General features: G+C 44.2%; 1 long non-coding RNA gene across 2 annotated transcripts in view; it reads left to right on the forward strand.

The window, feature by feature from the left end:
• Window positions 1-14,898: 14,898 nt before the first annotated feature.
• The window catches only part of LOC138676700 (uncharacterized), a 28,992-nt gene continuing 23,010 nt past the window's right edge, over window positions 14,899-20,880 (forward strand). For both annotated transcript variants that reach the window (XR_011320811.1, XR_011320812.1), the window contains exon 1: window positions 14,899-15,261. This is a non-coding gene — a long non-coding RNA (uncharacterized lncRNA). The remainder of the gene's footprint in view (window positions 15,262-20,880) is intronic.

Raw genomic sequence — 20,880 nt, forward strand, 5'->3', positions numbered from 1 at the left:
TCCAGCACGATAGGGATAATGGGTCGTCCTCTGATGTACCTGTCGTGCCAGGGTGTTGGGCCTTGAAAGTTCATTCCTGTGAAGCGGCCCGCATTCCCAGGGGATTCCCGTTTAAATCACAATCTCGTGCAAAGTGGCCTGGCTGCTGGCAACGGCGGCAAGTGGGCTGTCCATCCGGTTGGTAGCAGTCGCGGGGTCGTCCTCTCCATGTCGGGTATTTCCGGGGTCTCATCCATGGAACATCCTCTCTACGGTTTGCCAACTCCATCTTGGGTCCTCTCATCTCCTGCATGGTTTTAGCCATTGAAGCAACATCAGTTAAAGAGTCAAGCTTTTGTTGAAGAGCCTCATTAGTACTGGGCCCCAGGGGCTTAGCAATGGCCCCGGACATAGCTGATGTCACTTGCACTCCCTGTTGTTGAGGTGCCTCTGCCATGGGTTGCGCAGGATCCTGATCCCGAGGTGCCTCTGCCAGCTGGAGACGTATAGCGCTCTTCTTTAATTGGGCAAATGTCAATTCAGGGTTCTTAAAAACAAGCATACTCACATGCCCCCGGTGAGAAGGGGTGTAGAGTCCCTCAATAAATTGATCTCTTAGCAGTTTATCCGCTCCGGTGTTAAAAATGGGTTCAGCCAGTGTAAGTGATTTAAGGGCTTCCTGCAGGTTTAAGGCAAAGTCTCTCACGCCCTCATTAGCTTTTTGTTTGCAATTAAAGAATCGTACTTTAGCTTTGCTGCCGGCAGTGGTTTCAAATGTAGCTTTTAATCCAGCAAATATGCGTTCAACAGTGCCTTTTAGATCAGCTGCCCATGCTGTGACTTCTCGCTTAGCATGGCCACTTAACTGCATCATCAGGAGACTAACACGCTGAACTTCACCCACGGGGAACATGTCAAAATGGGCCAGCATCTTTTCTCTGAAATCGTCAAGGGTATTAGGCTCACCTTCATACATTGGAAGCCACGGGCCACCTGGGGTATATGGCATCAGCACCGGCATGATGGGCGCCACTCCTTGCACTGCTGCGCTACCGGACTCTCTATCGACACTCTGTCTTTCAGCTGCATTAGCGTCGCCGGGTGCTGCGGCGTCTCCGTGCTGCGACATACTGTGCCCCCTTAGTTAATCTGGACCCTTCCAGTCCTCCACTTCCGTCGGGATAGTGTAGATTCGTTCCGCTGTGCAGCAGGATTGGTTTTCCCCTTGCTCTGACGTCAGAGCACTCAGCTTGGTGCCGCCCACAATGACACGCCCCCTGCTGCTCCCACCTGCCGCGCGCTCTGTAATGGCAGATTCTGAAGTTTTTCAGTCAGACTGGGGCTCAGGTAATGGCGTAGCTCAATTAACAGTCTCGTGCCTAGCGGTTATGAGGTGATGGCGGCCATCTTTACTCCATTATAACCAATGGGGAAAAGTCACTTTCAATAGTTATTAATGGGAAATGGAATTTTCTTTAATAAAGTCAATTTTCAAGATTTTTCATCCAAGTTTTCACAGTTTTGGGCTCCAATCACGGCACACAATACCCGGTGTACGGGCTGGCTGAATCCTGTTCGTGACGCCAATTGTGACGCCCAGGAGACCGGGGTACCCAGCACCGGACCAATGGGGTCTGTCTCTTGAGGGAGATGTCACGGGTGGCTTGACCCGGTGCTGTGGCCTCAGGCAATGCACAGTGTAAGGGGTATCATGAGGGAACAGGCACTTACTTGATCAGCAGCAGGTTCTCTCAGCGGTGATGATCCTGATCCTGGATAGATAGCTATTGTCCAAATGAAAGTCTTAGGCATTGAAACGTTTAACCAGTTTACTTCAACATAAAGGGATTTACAACCAGTCCTGTCACCGGAGTCTGTATGGGAACTCTGAGTTACTTTGACCCTGCCGGGGTCTTCGCCTCTTATTGTACGCAGTTTCTGTGTGGCCCTGCTGCTGTATGTGAACTGGCTGCCGACCCAATCTGTCCCCTCCGGGTCCTGGTTCGACGGGCAACCCGAGTCCTTTTATCAGCTTACCCCCTCCAGGAGTACTGCTGAACTCTGTGTCTGTTGCTGCATCCGGCCCTAGTGAAGCTGATATCACCTCACGTTTTTCCGGTTGCTGTATTATATATAATGAATACAGCCACGGATCCGGTAATCGTCTTTGCGCCTGTTCTGGGTAGTAATTAATGCTACCCGGTTCTCACAATGTCCCTTTTCTCTGTCCCTTTTCTCCTCAGGCCGGTGATTTGGGCCTGGAAACCGTCATAGGGCTGTTAGAAATTCAGCTGTATGACCTCTCACTTTCAGCTCCTTAGCCCAACTGCCAGTTCTTCTCTCAGACCAGAATGGATCAAGGGGAGTCTCTGGAGCTCCCCCTTCTGGCCGGAGGTGGTAGTGCAGTCTTGCTATTTTAGTATTTGTATTTAGTGTCAGTAACTGTTTTTGTGGCAAATACCCCTAGGGGTGTCACATTCACATTGGACCGAGTACTGTCTGTGTGAAAATACGGTTGTGTGAATGGACCCATCCCATGAATAGGGAAAAACAGTTTTACATAGGATAACCCCATTACAACCAGACTACCTGCCTACTAACTCTCATTAATTATCATTTAAAAAAATATTTCCTATGCATTATATGTTTCTTCTTTGCATTAAAAACTGTTAGCACAGCTGGAAGTTGGGTATTTTTTCACATATGTATGCCAAATGGACACCTTTTTGTCATTTGTTTTGCTACAAAAGTCAAAACTCCTCCTCATAAGGATTGTTGTTTTCTGGTGGATACATATATGCCAAATGTGCAGCACAAGAGGTCCGACTACAGCACTCCAGGAACATCCGAGGTGCAGGTTGTAGAGTTATATTTATATTATTACTTGTCCTATTCCTAAGAGTCTTATCCAGAGTGTCCACACACTATTGCTAATGTATACACGGGTAGCATTTTTTGGAAATCTAGTCTTATATCAAGTAATTTAGGGTCATTTGCAGTAGTAAAGTGTTGACTAAATATATATTTACCTATTAGTGATATTACTTATATACCTGTACCATATGCCATAGTGCTGTGCATTGAGGGCCTATGCGTTGCCTTCTTTATCTCAATAATATTGATGTTGGCATTCATCATTGTTGGAATTTACAAAGAAGTGTCCAACATGCAAAAAGTGCAGTAGCAGACCTTGTCCTGGCATCTTTATACCTGTAATATCGGCAGGGCTGGTTTTACATAAATTGTGGCCCCAATCCTGAATAACTTTGTCAATTAAGTATGATGAAGCCAGCATAATCATGTGAAAAAGAGGACACATAACTGTATTAACGGAGCTATTATATACCGTACAGACCAAAAGTTTGGACACACCTTCTCATTTAAAGATTTTTCTGTATTTTCATAACTATGAAAATTGTATATTCACACTGAAGGCATCAAAACTATGAATTAACACATGTGGAATTATATACTTAACAAAAAAGTGTGAAACCACTGAAATTATGTTTTATAGTCTAGGTTGTTCAAAGTAGCCACCTTTTGCTTTGATGACTGCTTTTCACACTCTTGGCATTCTCTTGATGAGTTCAAGAGGTAGTCACCGGAAATGGTTTTCACACTTCACAGGTGTGCCCTGTCAGGTTTAATAAGTGGGATTTCTTGCCTTATAAATGGGGTTGGGACCATCAATTGTGTTGTGCAGAAGTGTGGTGGATACAAAGCTGGTAGTGCAACTGAATAGACTGTTAGAATCTGTATTATGGCAAGAAAAAAGCAGCTAAGTAAAGAAAAACGATTGGCCATCATTACTTTAAGAAACTAAGGTCAGTCAGTCTGAAAAATTGGGAAAACTTTGAAAGTGTCCCCAAGTGCAGTGGCAAAAACCATCAAGCACTACAAAGAAACTGGCTCACATGAGGACAGTCCCAGGAAAGGAAGACCAAGAGTCACCTCTGCTTCTGAGGATAAGTTTATCCGAGTCACCAGCCTCAGAAATCGCAGGTTAACAGCAGCTCAGATTAGAGACCAGGTCAATGCCACACAGAGTTCCAGCAGCAGACACATCTCTACAACAACTGTTAAGAGGAGACTTTGTGCAGCAGGCCTTCATGGTAAAATAGCTGCTAGGAAACCACTGCTAAGGACAGGCAACAAGCAGAAGAGACTTGTTTGGGCTAAAGAACAAAAGGAAATGACATTAGACCAGTGGAAATCTGTGGTTTGGTCTGATGAGTCCAAATTTGAGATCTTTGGTTCCAACCACCGTGTCTTTGTGTGACGCAGAAAAGGTGAACGGATGGACTCTATATGCATGGTTCCCACCGTGAAGCATGGAGGAGGAGGTGTGATGGTGTGGGGGTGCTTTGCTGGTGACACTGTTGGGGATTTATTCAAAATTGAAGGCATACTGAACCAGCATGGCTACCACAGCATCTTACAGCGGCATGCTATTCCTTCCGGTTTGCGTTTAGTTAGGCTATCATTTATTTTTCAATAGGACCATGACCCCAAACACACCTCCAGGCTGTGTAAGGGTAATTTGACCAAGAAGGAGAATGATGGGGTTCTACGCCAGATGACCTGGCCTCCATAGTCACCAGATCTGAACCCAATCAAGATGGTTGGGGTGAGCTGGACCGCAGAGTGAAGGCAAAAGGGCCAACAAGGGCTAAGCATCTCTGGGAACTCCTTGAAGACTGTTGGAAGACCATTTCCGGTGACTACCTCTTGAAGCTCATCAAGAGAATGCCAAGAGTGTACAAAGCAGTCATCAAAGCAAAAAGGTGGCTACTTTGAAAAACCTAGAATATAAGACATAATTTCAGTTGTTTCACACTTTTTGTGTAAAGTATATTATTCTGCATGTGTTAATTCATAGTTTTCATGCCTTCAGTGTGAATGTACAATTTTCATAGTCAGGAACATACAGAAAAATCTTTAGATGAGAAGGTGTGTCCAAACTTTTGGTCTGTACTGTATATCTACGTTATATAACAAGCACCATGATCACCCTAAAAACAACAAAAACATTAGCAGAATTGCTGTTCTTTTGTTTATCTTGCCTCACAAACAACAAAATAAAAATCAATTGAAAAAGTCATATGTTCTCCAAACTACCCTATTAAATTCCCTCTGACTTCAATGCTGATGCCAAGGTGGCCTCTGATGGTCATTGTTTACTTTTCTCTTTGTAAGATTAGATGAGCTCAATCATCACCATTTACTGGTTCACCATTGTTCCACTCTATCAATCCCAATAGACTCTACTGAGGTGCATTCACCCCCATTTTTAGACTGATATGGCGAGCCAGGGGGAATCTCTTGTATGTGTGATGTCTGCTATGTGGTCACCAGTTCTCCTCCTGGATTTTCCTTACTAGAACTGGAATTCAGAACAACTAGTTGTTCTCTCTGTGTGGTCCTAGCTGCATGATATGCCTTCTTCAGCAATCCTCTGGGGCAGCTTCTCCTGAAGAACCCACTTTTCAAATATTTGGTTTGTGCCTTAAACCTCTGGATATCTGAGTAATTCCTATGTATTTTTAGATATTGTTTCTTTTGTATTCTTTTTTAAGTGGCACAGGGTGTCTGTTTATGCTACCTATATAAATAGACTTTATCCGTTTTTGGACATATTAATTAACAACACAAAGGATCCAGGTTGTTAGAAAACCCACAACAAACAATTTACTTCTCAGGAGGAACAGCAATCATCTTGTGATCTCTGATTTTTATTAAAACTAGGGCATTTCCCTCTCATTTCCCTATAGATTGTAAGCTTGCAAGCAGGGCACTCACTTCTCTTCCTGTAACTGGTGAACTGTGTTACTTGGTAATGTCCCCAATTAATTGTAAAGTGCTGCGGAATATGTTGGCGCTATATAAATATAATTATTATTTTATTCTGGTTCCAAATAATATATACTGTACCTTGCGAAAGCATTCGGCTCCCTGGAACTTTTCAACCTTTTCCCACATATCATGCTTCAAACATAAAAATACCAAATGTAAATTTTTGGTGAAGAATCAACAAAAAGTGGACCACAATTGTGAAGTTGAACGAAATTTATTGGTTATTTAAAATTTTTGTGGAAATTCAAAAACTGAAAAGTGGGGCGTGCAATATTTTTGTTTAATGAATAATTAGACTTATTTGTGGTTGAATTCTTGTTAATATGATTTTTTGTCAAAAGTTCAGCTGTGCTAAAAAGGTTGGTGTGAGCTCATTTTGGCATCAAGGTCTTTCCTGAAATTTTAAAGTGAATCTGTCACCTAATTTTGGGCCTATATACTGCGGCCACCGCCATCAGGGGCTTATCTACTGCATTCTGTAATGCTGTAGATAAGCCCCTGATGTAACCTGAAAGATAAGAAAGCAAGTTAGATTTTACTCGCCCAGGGGTGGTCCGGTCCAATGGGACAGGTCCGGGTCTGGCGCCTCCCTTCATCATACGATGATGTCCTCTTCATTGCTTCCTGTCTTGCGCAGGCATACTTTATCTGCCCTGTTGTGGGGAGCGTAAAGTACTGCAGTGCTCAGGAGCTGGGCCTCTCTGACCTTTCCCGGTGTCTGCGCACTGCAGTACTTTGCTCTGCCCTCAACAGAGCAGATAAAGCATGCATGTGCAGGAGCCGCAACAAGAAGCAAAGAGGACGGCATCGTATGAAGATGGAAAGCGCCGGACCCGGACCTGCGACGCCCATCAGACCGGACCGCACCATACCTCCCCTGGGTGAGTATAATCTAACTTGTTTTTCTTATCTTTCAGGTTACATCTGGGGCTTACATGTATCTACAGCATTACAGAATGCTGTAGATAAGCCCCTGATGGCGGTGGACGCAGCTTATAGGCCCAAAATTAGATGACAGATTCCCTTTAAGAAAATCACTTTTTGGGTATGCAAAATAACAAATCTGGTTTGCAATCAATGGCCTGTATTTGTGGGAGTATTTTGCAATATGGTATTCCATAGAAAATGTTGATTCAGAAAGGAAGCTAAAGGTTTTCTGACATATCTAATATGGTGTACCCATATATATGCACAGATACATATATATGGACATCTCAGTCTCGCCCTAGGAAAGTCATGGGTCATGAGCACAATGATGCTGATAATCAGCCACATACATCAGGAAGAGGTGGGAGACATAGCACAGTCGGGACTGTAGGCTGCTTTCTGATCCCGTCTTGCTATTGCAACCCTCCACAGTGCCATATTGTGAGCCCTGGCCCTCCCCTCCTACATAGTCCTGGAATGTTAATTTGAGCTTCCTGCCAGTGTGGAGTCATAAACTGAGAGTGTCAATCCAGGAATATGGAGGATGCACTACATATACTATACGCAATGCTGTGCATCCTTATTCGTTTCATAAAGCCGATGGAGAAGCAGTGGGCTCCATTTGTGGATGAGTGTCCTGGACAAGTGCCCAACGCTAGCCCTAAATATCAGAAAAATAATACTTTAGGCCACCAATTATAACCAGATATACAACTGGAATCTCCTGGACCTAGCGTTTTTATCTTTCACATGTAGAACAGCTTTTCTCTTATGTGGAAAAGGCTCCCAAAAACTCTAGAGTCCTTGTGCAACGGTAGCCTCCAGTATTAAAGGTGTTGGCAGTGGGTCATTGATATTTTTCATCATGTATTCAGCACTACCGTAAATCACGCTAGCAGTGGAGTCACCAATGTACAGCAACAGACAGTGGTAAACATTGACCTTTAAAAACGGTGTCCCTTTACAAATGACCTTTCAACATTTTTTTGCTGGCTAAACTGGCCACATCATGACAAAGGGGATGAAGATCTGAATAAAACATAATTTTAATAATAATAATAATAATAATTTGATTTATATAGCACCAACATATTCCGCAGCGCTAAACAAATTATAGAGGGGAGTTGTACAGACAATAGACATTACAGGATTACAGAAATCACAGTTCAAAATAGATACCAAGAGGAGTGAGGGCCCTGCTCGCAAGCTTACAATCTATAGGAAAAAGGGAAGACACGAGAGGTGGATGGTAACAATTGCTTTAGTTATTCAGACCAGCCATAGTGTAAGGATCAGGTGTTCATGTAAAGCTGCATGAACCAGTTAACTGCCTAAATATGTAACAGTACAGACACAGAGGGCTATTAACTGCATTAAGTGTATGAGGACAAGATGAAAGGAACCTGATTATGGTTTAAGTTTTTTGAATGGGCCACACAGGGATAGTTAGGATAATGTGTTGAGGCGGTAGGCCAGTCTGAACAAATGCATTTTTAGGGCACGCTTAAAGCTGTGGGGATTGGGGATCAATCGTATTAACCTAGATAGTGCATTCCAAAGAATTGGCGCAGCACGTCTTGGAGACGGGAATGGGAGTTTCTGATTATTGAGGATGCTAACCTCAGGTCATTAGCAGAATGGAGAGCACGGGTAGGGTGGTAGACTGATACCAGGGAGGAGATGTAGGGTCGTGCTGAGGCATGGAGTGCTTTGTGGATGAGGGTAATAGTTTTGTACTGGATTCTGGAGTGGATGGGTAGCCAGTGTAATGACTGGCACTAGGTAGAGGCATCGGTGTAATGGTTGGTGAGGAATATGATCCTGGCTGCAGAATTCAGGACAGACTGGAGCGGGGAGAGTTTGGTAAGAGGGAGGCCGATTAGTAGAGGGCTACAATTTTAATTGTTTTATTTCTTTTAGAGAACTATTGGATAAGAATTAATAAAATAAACCTATGTTTTATTCAGATATTCACCCCATTATCATGATCAGATTGGTTTAGCATGTCAAAATTGAAAGAAGGTCCTCTTTAAAAAACTGAAGCTGCATTTACACTAAAAGATTATCAGTGAATGTTAATAGTGCTTGTTTCATGATAATGTTTCAGTGTAAACAGGCTGCCAATCACATGATAAATGAGCAAAAAGCGTGTTCATCTGGTAAAATGATTTTTTGTGTGTGGAGCGCAAAAGATGATCGTTCTCAGCAGTGCATCGTTCTGTGTAAATAGGACTTGCACTTCCCAGAATAACGGCAGCCTATGTGCACTGAGCGATCTTATACAGATCGTTCGTTTTGCGTCAAGTACTGTGTAAACAGGCTATTAAACTACTGCCCATCGGCAAATGTTTACTAATTGGAGGTTGTTTAGTGCCACCGGTGGATTCGTGTAAATGTACCCTTAAACCGTAAGCCTATGAGCAAACACCTGAAATGGTCTAATTACTATATATACATCAGCGTTGACAGCTTTGGTAAAGTGTGAGTTCTACTAACCAGATTTATAGGTTTTTTTTGCAAATGAACTAAAGCTGCATTCATAATAGCCCATAATCATTCCAAGGAGCTCATTTCCCGATAATTGTGCAATCTGAACAGGCTTCCAGTCACCCAATGAATGAGCAAAATGCTTTGTCGTTGGATGAACTGATTTCTAAGCTTGCTTAAAACTCACCGTTCCTATCATCAGTTCATCCTGTGTAAACAGGACTTGTGCTGCCGAGAGCAATAATAGTCTGAGCGCACAGAATGATCCTATTAACAATTGATCTGTGTACATGAAAGTGCGGTTGGCTTCTCACACAGACTATTAAATAAGCTTACATGTAGCACATCTGTGGTCATTTACCAGCCACAATGTAGAAGGTCATAACCACATCTGTAAAGAGTTTCCTCTTGGCACTCCGGTTTCCTCCTACACTCCAAAGACATACTGATTGGGGCTCACAATCTAAATCCCCTATGAGGACAGTGATGATAATGAATGCTTTGGAATATGATGGTGCTATATAATCAAGTAAAATTATTAAATTAAATATGGCCCATCATGTTCACACTTTAAAATAAAAGGCTGAAAGGCCAATTCATCAAGACTGGTGCAAAAATGTAACTTTTAAAAGTTTTCACTCCATTTTTGTGGTAGAATGAATCGGCTCCGGAGGTTTTTTTTAAAATAGATCTGTATAAATTTTAGATGAAAAACAGATAAAAAATATATCATATACCATAGAAAAACAAGAAAGAAAAACAGGAAGAAAGAAATGGATTATATCTATTTATTTAACTTACTTATATAGCATCATCATATACCACAGCACTTTACAGACATTGTCATTACTGCCCCCATTGGGGCTCACTATGTAAATCTTTTTATCAGTAAATCTTTGGTTGTTAGGTGACGCATAGCAGATAAAAGATCAATACTGAATAATAAATAAAAAAAAAAAAATAATAAACAGCTATTTAATAAATTTAATAAGCAAAAAGAATGATTGAAAATATAGCTATCAATAAATCAGGCGGATAATAAATCAATACTGAATAATAAAATAATGGACATTAGATAGATGGATGGATGGATAGATAGATAGATAGATAGATAGATAGATAGATAGATAGATAGATAGATAGATATTAGACTTTAAATATTAGATGGCCTTTTTATTCTGATGAACGTACCATTATATTGTTCTATGGCTGGCATGTTGGTAATTACAGTACATTTTTTGCTAATGAAGCAGGATATTGAACAGAGGTTATATCTAACAGGAACTAACCCACATAAAATATTGAGCAATTTTGGGATCCTAACGTGCCATATGGTGATATATTTCTACCTTGTTACTGTGTTCAAAAGAACAAGGTCAGGGAGAAAATGATTTTTGCGTTAAATTCATTACAAAAAAGTCAGCAGAGAAATGTAAGTGTCAGAGCCCTTCAACCCCCTTAAATAAACCCTGTCGGAACTTGCACATTCCATGACCATCACTTCCCCAGCTCCTGTCCATGGTCTTAATCACAGCTGTTTATAGGCCACACAAACCTCCTGAGGGTACAGCGGGCACTAGGCATGCAGACTATGCAGAATGGAAGTCACGTGGAGGCTTCTGGGGTATTTCATAAGAAACAAAGAATTTCAAGGCTTCTGTGGACAAACTTCATTGTGACCCTGCTAATTGGGACAGGTCAAGAGGAGGCTCCGATGTCACATGAGAAGTAAAATAGCAGACTATGGGGTGTCATTCCGACTCTTCACTACTACCAGCTCGATAATTATGTTCACAATTAAACCTTTGAGATCACATGAATTCAGGGTTACACTTTTGCTGATTGACTTTTGATTTTAATTCTCAATTCTAAATATTTTGATTTTATTAACTTTTATAGCCAGATGTAAAAAGTGGCCTAATAGTACAGAAGAGCTATTTACAGGTAACCCTGAAGTTACAGTGGCCTCAGGTTACTATATTTTCTGCATACAATGGTCTTCTTTGGTCATTGTAACTTGAAACTAAATTAGTATACAATATCACAGACAGTCCAGAACTACGGCATATTCGATGGAGAATCTGGCAATCAGCCTGAGCATTATATTGATAAAATGTGCGTTACTGAAGCACTGGCACTGATTGGCTGTCTAATAGCACCTCTATAGAGTATAGATCGGTACTACATTTACCAGGATGAGCTGCTCCTCTGGACCCTGTGACGAAAGCTAAATTACATGGTGTGTGCTGCTGAAGACTCGTCTACCCTAAAATTCCGCCTTCTCCCTCACTTCTTTTCTTTCTTCCCTCCCTCCCTACTTCCCTTTCTTTCTCCCTCCCTCCTTTTTTTCCGTCCTAATTTTTGCTTGTGCTGTGACCACTGTTTCTGTATATTGAGAACTAGTGGATGATTATAATATTGTATATCAATCATTCTTCTTCCTTCCCTCCTACCTTCCTTCCTCCCTACCTTCCCTCTTTCCTACCTTCCTTCCTTCTGCTACTGAAGAGTCCACAGTTTCTGTATTTTGAGAGCTAGTGGATGATTATAATATTGCATACCATTCTCCTTCTTTCGCTTCTTCCTCCCTCCCTGTCTCCCTTCCTTCCCTTCCTTTCCCTTTCCTCCTTCGCTTCTTTCCATCCTTCCTTCTGCTACTGAGGAGCCCACATTTTCTGTATTTTGAGAACTAGTGGATGACTATAATATTGTATATCAATCATTATTCTTGCTTCCTTCTCTTCTTCCTACTTTCCTTCCTTTTGCTACTGAGGAATCCAGTTTCTGTATTTTGAGAGCTAGTGGATGACTGTAATATTGTATATCAATAATCTTTCTTTTCTTTCTCACAATATTTTATTGCTTAGTAGACCACTGTTTCTGTATATTGAGAGTTAGTTGGCACAAGGCAAAGGTAACCTACGTTAGCATGAGTTTTGTAGTTTGGATTCCATATCTACAGAAGTAGCCAAATTTACCTTAACATAGTACTGGAAAATCATAGTGCAAAAAAGTGCAATTTAACATCTTGCATGATATCAATCAATGATTTGTGCAATGATAAATTATCTTAAAGTGAACCTGTCAGTAGTGTTGTGCACAGTAACCTATAGACAGTGTCAGGTCGGCGCTGTTATACTGATCACAATAATACCTTGGTTGATAAAATCCGTCTTGTGGTTGCTATATAATCTTTATTTTCAGTTTTCAGTTAATGAGATTCTTGAGCTCCGAAGCGGCCTGTGGGCGGGTTTTTAAGTGGTGCTCTGCTTACATATTGATCTGTATGGCTTATGGACAGGTCACTGATCCCTCAGTGACCTGCCCCCTATTTTACATACTGAATATACTATGAAACAAAAAATCACATTCAGCAGTCAGGCGCTGTCGGCAACGCTGTAGCATGATCGGACCAATAATAAATTATATAGATGTATTCAGAAAAAAAAAATTCTCAAAATGGTATCGGCAGCACCTGTGCAGTAGCATCTATTGTCGACCCAATAGATGCCACTGCACTGGCGCTGCCAACACTATTTTGCTAGAGGAAAAAAAAATTGTCTCCACCAAGATGGCACTGGCGGCGCCTGCGCAGTAGCATTTATTGGATCGTGCCATCTTGGTGGAGACAATTTTTTTTCCTGTAGCAAAATGGGGCTGGCAGTGGAGCCTATACCATAGCATCTATCACGTTCTGAATTATGCTACGGCTCAGGCATGGCCGGCGCCATTTTGAGAAAGAATTTTTTTCGCAAACAATTTATATGACTAAATAAAATTAAAGAAAATATGGATATTATAGGTGCTTTCATGCTACAGCACAGGCGCCGATTCCTTTTAAAGGGTCTCGTCTGGGCATACGATATTAATTTATCATCTGCAGGATAGGTTACCAATAGCAAATCGATTGGAGTCTGAAGCCCGATGCTTTCACAATCAGCCATTACACTTTGATTGGTTCTGCTCAGCTGCTCCATTATCCTGCAGATGGGTCACCTATACATAGAACATAGTTGACAGCATATCACTTACTAGTCCTATTGCTGTAGTTTTGATAATTTATCTGTTTTATCTGCTAGTCTTCTCATTGATGCGCTCCGTATAACTCTGCCTGCACCATTGATTTACAGCTTTTGACTGCAATGTGCCTAAGCAGAAAGCTGCCAATCAAATGTGAGGTGGGGAAACGACAGAGCTCATTAATACTGCGGTCTATATAGCAGGAACTCATCACCGAGAGAACTAGCAGAGACACAGCAGATAAAATACTGATTTGTCAAAACCTCCGGAAGAAGCCTGGTAAGTGTCCCAGCGTTAGAATCTGCCCCTACTTAATGTTCTATAACACAAGCAGGACTTTTCTTTGCCTGGTACAAAGAATCCATTTGCTTGCCCATTCTCTGCATATAACTACCCCGGCTAAGGCAGAGTGGCTTATTATCGCCCCCCAGCACCTACAGCACATGCCCCCCATCTTATAATGCTTACACACGTGATCTTAGGTATTGCATATCTTTTGACTGACTTTAGTACTAGATATTTTGCAGCCAAACATTTTTCCAATTTACCGCACAACTTGAAAAATAGAATCTTGTTTTCATTAGCACAAAGCTTCATACCAAACACAATCTGTTTCCAGTCACATTCACCTCTTGTTACTTACATACCTACACTGTTTGCCATGCGAAAGGTTAGAGGAAGCCTTTGAACCTTGTGAATCATTTGTCCACAATAAGAATGCCACATATAGCCCCTGGTGCATTTGGACCTGTTTTTTTTATATTTTCCTCAAATCTATTTTTTAGTAAAAGCTACAGGAAACACATCTCTGCAATCATATGGGAAGATTCCCAACAAAAGCTTACTTTGCTCTTTAGTTAGACATTCTCTGAAATGGACATATACCCTTCTCAGGACATCCCCTTGTTTTCCCAGTAATGCCTGATAGTCTAGACATTAAGAACACAATAAAGGCTAATAAATCATCTTGTTTTATGTCAGATTTCACAATGCAAAGAAAATCCTAATTAATATTATAGAATGGATCAGCAATAAACATATGCTAGGACCGCGAGGGAAGTTCTCAAAAGTGAGGGTCAACCTACAGCTTTTTCCTTTGCTTTGAAACAATAGAATGACACATTTCTAATATGAAATATTATTCCTATAAGAGATCATCATCATCATACATCATGCAGTATATATTTGAGCTAATTCAGGACAATAGAAGGGAATCTGTCACCATGGTCCCTCTATCTGCAAAGAAGGCAGGATGGGTGAAAAGTTGCTGAATTGGAATATTGTATTTTTATCTCAGTATTCACAGCCATTACCTTGCGGTAAGTCCCCAAACAATCTATGTGCTGTATGTAGTAGTATTCTCTGCTCTTACAACCAGTCTTAGGTGACCTCAGTGTCTTTTCTTCAGTAGATCAGTGAATGGGTGAGTATATGCTAGAGATATTTGCTTACGCTCGACTCCTAGGCTTAACGAGATGAAGCAGCAGACAGCATGCAGCCAGAAGAGCTCACCATTCAATGTGCCAATTGTAGGGAGGTGGTGCTGTTCTGGACAGTAAGGAACATGCTGCCACTTTAAGAGACAGCATCCCCTTGTCTGGTGTGATGGAATGTTCTGCTTTCCCCCTGCAATAGACTGTATGAATGAACTGCACTGTGCCGAGGGGAGGGATTGAGCCTGGACAGTGTGTGAGAGCTGAAGCTGCTGCAGAGCCAGGGAACTTTGTGCTTGTAGCTGCAAGAGGACCCACAGCCTGGGACGGAGTGGACTCGTGAAATTGGACAGACTCTTCGGGCGTAGCAAGGGTGGCTGTCCTGTGCTAGTTTGAGATGCCACGAAGATACCGAGAAAGTGATTTACAGTTTCCAGGAGCACCTTCCAGATCCAGAAGCAAGAAGAAGACCACGTTTCACGGAGCTGGCAGAGAGCCGTGCGCACCACCGTACTGGACTGTTGGGGCCCCCCAGGACTGGATCTGAGTCCCCAACATCACTGTGAGTTTGTTCCTGTTTTGTGTACATGTCAGGGCCTAGTGTAGGCTTTAACAGACAGAACACGGCAGCCGTGTGGCTTGCTTAGTAAAGGCCAGGGAGGCTATATGTTTGTTTATTATTTGCATTTGCTTGTGTGACCTATATTGATTCTGTAATAGTTGGAGCACCGTGCTATTTGATGGTCCAGCTAAAGAATACAACTCTTGTAAATGATCTTTTGCCATTGCATACCCCGATTTGCACCTTCCTCATCCACTTCATTCCTTGCCTTCCAATAAATGTACCCTTTGTTGTTTGCACCTCATCTTGTGTCCGGTAGTCTCCCTGCACCTTGGTGGTTCCCCGGCCATCGTTTCAAGTGGTGCTGCGCAGGGTTCTGTCACCAAGATGGAGGCATCCGACAGCAACGGTGGGAATGCTAATGTTAATGGGGATGCTGTGGGCAATGGTGGAACCCCTGCAAGGACACTCCCTATGGGCACCATATTTAGTGTGCTACCAAAGTTTGACAGTAATAATATGGGTGTCCCGGCTGCAAAGCACCCTGAAGATTTTTAACATCAGCCTAGAACTTGAAGTGGACATCGCTTTATCTGCCCTAGAGGGAGAGGCCCGTTGAAACGTCTGTCTGCAACCAGACCTCACCCATAGTACCCTGAAGGAGCTAGTGAAGTCCCTGGAAGAGATCTACGGCGAGTCTGCTAGTGCGGGACACCTTCGTGCCAAATTTTTCTCCAGGTTGCAGTGGGAAGAAGAATTTCTCAATATGCGACAGCACTGCAAGAAGTGTTAGAGGAAGTACAGAGAAAGGAGTCGGATGGACTTGGCGGCATGGGCTCTAAAGACCGGATACTCCGGGAGCAATTCATTCTGGGACTGCACAACACTCCCTTGAGGCAAGCACTGTCAGAATGGGTCCAGGCAGATCTGGCTCTCGTCAAATCCTGGCGGAAACTGGCCCAAAGTAATGAAGAAAGCTACAGGTCTGGGGTGATGTGTGTCCATTGCGCCAATAACAGAGGGGACCCAAACCACCAGGAGGTGCTGGTCTAGGTAGTGCAAGATTTGCAGCGGTCCCTTGTCAGGTGGTGCAAGACTTACAGCGGTCCCTTGTCAATGTGCAAGAGAAACTGACCCAAATGGAGCGAAGAGTAGTGGAACTACAACAGTCTGACCCATTGTACTCATACAACTATTCTTCGGCCCAACCGATAAGGGATCAGTGGGACCAAGCCCCCTCCCATCAGGCATCGGAGGCATGAGGACAGGCTCGAGGTGCGAGGAAGAGGCATTCAATGCTGGGAATGTGGAGGATGGGGGCACCTTGCCAGAGACTGTTGAAATTACACTCAAGGCAGTAGTGCGGCACTCTGCGGGGAAGTGAGGAGAGAGGCCGCTCCGTATCATAATGAATACTTGATTGCTTGGTGTCCCATCCTGCGGGCTGAATTCGAGGGTGTTCTAGTGGATTGCTCGATAGATACCGGGTCACAAGTGATGACGATGCCAGAAACTTATTTCAAGCAGCATTTCCAGGCCCTGACCAAGTCAGAAAAAGAGACATTGATCCGGTTGTTTGCTGCCAACCAACAACCGATCCCGGTCACAGGGGTTGTGTGGATGAATATCGGAATCTGTGGACAAGAAGTGGGGAGAAAAGGGATCCTGCTAGTCCCTGAGCCTATCAAAGAAGATGTGCCTGTAGTACTGGGAATTAATATCCTATGTGAACGCGATCAGATTATGTTTACCAAACGGGAACCCGGATATTGGAAGAAGGCTACTATACATAAGCCCACTCAAGAAGCCCTTCAACGACTGATTCGTGTCTGTGGGACGCAGAAGAGTGTGCCATCTTATCAGACAGTAGGTGTCATCAGGGATCCTGGTAAAGAGCCTGTAATCCTGCCTCCCGAGAGAGAAACTGTATTACACCTTCCAGTGGGGACTCATCGCAACCTTGACAGGTTGGAAGCGATTGTTCAACCTGTGGTAGGTGGAGGAGTGGACCAAGAAGTCATGATAGCTCAAACGATAGCTGTGTCCAGCAAGAACACGTCCCTATAAGAGCTTTGAATGTGGGCCCCGGGGAGGTCACCTTGCCACGAGGGACAGATCTGGCCCTGGTGCACCTACATAAGGGTGAAGTGGTGAGTCAGAAGGAGATGTCTTTATTGCCGATGGAAGGTCCGGGGTGGACCCTAGCAGTTGCTGCAGGGGCTGAAGAGACACCATCCCCAGAGTGGAGTGGACTGGTCATCCTTGATCAAATGGAAGTGGATGTGCAGACTCTGGCCCCTGAGCGTGAGCAAGCAATAGGAGCTATGCTGTGGGAAAATCAGGCCGCATTCGCCCGTCACGCCGAAGATTTTGGCTGTACTGAAGCTATCACGCATGAGATACCGACTGGGGAAGCTCGTCTAATTCGAGAACGATACCAGCAGATCCCGCCCAAGATGTACCAAGAGGTGAAGACATTACTGAGGCAGATGCTGAATTCAGAGCCCTTGGGCAGTCTTGGTGGTGCTCGTCAAGAAAAAGGATGGGACCCTCTGGTTCTGTGTAGATTACAGGAAACTCAATGCCTGCACCGTTCGAGACTCGCATCCGTTACCCTGCATCGAGGAATCCTTGAAAGCATTGGGGAAAGCCAAGTACTTCTCCTCCTTGGACCTAGGAAGTGGATACTGGCAAGTAGCCGTGGCAGAGAAAGACAAAGAAAAAAACGCCTTCATCCTCCCTATGGGACTGTTTGAGTTAAACCGGATGCCTTTCGGGCTCTCCAATGCTCTGGGCACGTTTCAACGGCTGATGGAAAAGTGTTTGGGGGACTTAAATTTTGAGGCTACCCTGATCTATCTGGATGACATCATTGTGTTTTCGGCCTCATTCGAAGAACACCTTGCCCGGCTTGAACAGGTACTCGGAAGACTGCAGGCTCATAACCTGAAGGTGAAGCCAAAGAAGTGCCACCTCTTCAAGAGAGAGATCGAGTACCTGGGCCATATAGTGTCACAAGAAGGAGTTCTATCCTCACCATAAGAAGTGGCTGTTATCCAGAAGTGGCCAGTCCCTTGAACAGTGAGATAACTCCAGGCCTTCCTGGGGCTCGCCGGGAACTACCTCTGGTTTGTCAAAGTCTTTGCGAAGGTGGCAGGTCCTCTGAATGAGCTGCTGAGGGTGACCGCCGGAGTGCATGCCTTGGGCCCAGAGACAAGACAAGGCCTTCCAGGCTATAAAGAATGCCCTTACTTCAGCTCCAATTTTGGCCTACATAGATTTCGATCAACCATTCCTGTTGTGCGCAGACGGAAGCCTTCATGGACTCGGTGCAGTACTTTCTCAGATACAGGATGGACATGAGAGAGTCAGAGAGTCATCGGGTATGCCAGCAGGTCCTAACAATCAAGGCTGAACAGACAATAATCCCCTGGCCCACCTTGAGAATGCTAAATTGGGGGCCTTAGAACAATGATGGGTGGCTCGCATAGCCAAGTTTGACTTTACCATCCGTTATTGCTCTGCTACCGAAAACGCAAATGCTGACGGGCTGTCAAGAGTGACTGTGGAGACTCCAGTGGGGGATCTCGATGAAGAACTCGAAAAGGAGGAAATCCAGACTTTTGTAAGTTTAAGCCCCAGTGGTTGCGGCCCAGTCAAGTAGGGAGGCCTGCACACTACCCCGGTCCCTGGGGACAACCAAAAAGGAATGGTGACATGTACAGGATGAAAACGAAGGGCTGAGACAGATGAAATGGAGGTTTACTCAGAAGTGGAAGCCTGGCAAACAAGAGAAGGATGATCTGGACGCTGAAATGAAGAGTGTCTTACACCAGTGGGATAGACTGGAAGTGCAAGAGTCAGTGCTATATGGTAAGAGACAACAGTCAAAAGATATGGAGGTAAGGTGGCAGGTGGTCATCCCAGGAAGAATGACTCAAGAAGTAGGTAAAGAAGCCCACGGATTTGGAGCACACTTTGGACCCACAATGACCTAACAATAGTTACAGCGGTATGTTTATTGCCCCTGGTTGGAGTCTGTGGTGGAAGAGGTTTGCTGGCAATGTCGAGTATGTGACCTCATTAAAAGTACTGAACAGAAGGCAAACATCCAGACCATATAAACTAAGGAACCGCTCGAGGTCATGATGATTGACTATCTCCTCGTGGGACACTCGGCCTGGGGGCTACAGTACTGTTTGGTGATGAACGATCATTTCTCCAAGTTCGCAGTAGTCACCCTGACTTGAGATCAGACTCCGGAATCGGCGGCACGAGCCATCTGTCAAGACTTCATCCGGGTGTATGGGCGCATCCACTCCGACCAAGGCGCATGTTTCCAAGGCAAGGTGATGGAAGAACTCTATCTTATGTATGGCATTGAGCGGTCCCGGACCACCCCTTACCATCCTCAAGGCAACGGAGCATGTGAACGCTTCAACCGAACCCTACTTCAAATGCTGAGGACGTTGGAGGAGGATAAAAAGGCATGTTGCCCAGATAACCTGCCAGAGTTGGTCTGGACCTACAACCATCATGTCCACTCCACCACAGATTATACCCCCTATCTACTGCTGTTTGGAAGAGCGGGATGAGAGATCATTTAGCTGAATTTGGAACAGCCTGGGGAGCTGATGGAGCGAACTGTCACTTCATGGGAGAAAGAGCATCGGCAATGATTACAAACGATATGGCGGTTGGTGGGTCAGCAGCTGCAGGAAAAAGAGCATACGGGCCGTAAACCGACTCAAGAGATACCGCTCCAACCCGGAGACAGAGTGTTAGTCAGAGAGAAACACCCCAAGGGAAAACTAAGTGAGAGATGGGTAGTACAGCCTTACAGAGTAATCAAGCAAGTGTATGCTGATGGCCCAGTCTACAAGGTGTAGATTTAGAGTGGGGCGTTCGCCCCTAGAGTACTTCACAGAAATATGCTGCGGCCCTGCCGGTCTGAGGTCTGTTCTGCGTCATTGCCGCCTGAAGGCGCTACTCCATTTCCTGAATCTGTCATGCCTGATAATGAAATCGATGATCAATGGTTGACCTTCCCTGACACAGTAGGGGGTCCTTAGCCATACAGAGACGGTAATCCAATGGATGTACCACTACCGCCATGCGACGGCAAGACCCGACAAAAGCCCACTATGACTCCTGCAGCAAGTGTTCATCTGGAAGATAGTTAAGCCTTGCCTGACAGCCAAGCGCTCCAGAGATCTCAGAGGTCTACTGCAGGAGTTCCACCAGTCCGAGAACATTGTACTTTGTCTGTTTTTCCAACTTTGTTGCCTCCTCTATAGGTGCTGTTTCCGCATTGCATGCTCCTTCATTACACTGTGTCCTTGATGTTGTGATTGCCGAGGATGACCATCATTAAGTAGAGAGGCATGTAGGGGGGTTGGTGCTGTTATGGACTGTAAGGAACATGCTGCCACTTTAAGAGACCGCACCCCTTGTCTGGTGTGATGGAATGTTCTCCTTCCCCCTGCAATAGACTGTGTGAATGAACTGCACTGTGCTGAGGGGAGGGGTGGAGCCTGGACAGTGTGTGTGAGTTGAAGCTACTCCAGAGCCAGAGAACTTTGTGCTTGTAGCTGCAAAAGAAGACCCACAGCCTGGGAC

The sequence above is a fragment of the Ranitomeya imitator genome, chromosome 4, assembly GCF_032444005.1.
Source record: "Ranitomeya imitator isolate aRanImi1 chromosome 4, aRanImi1.pri, whole genome shotgun sequence".
In the NCBI taxonomy this organism is placed as follows: Eukaryota; Metazoa; Chordata; class Amphibia; order Anura; family Dendrobatidae; genus Ranitomeya; species Ranitomeya imitator.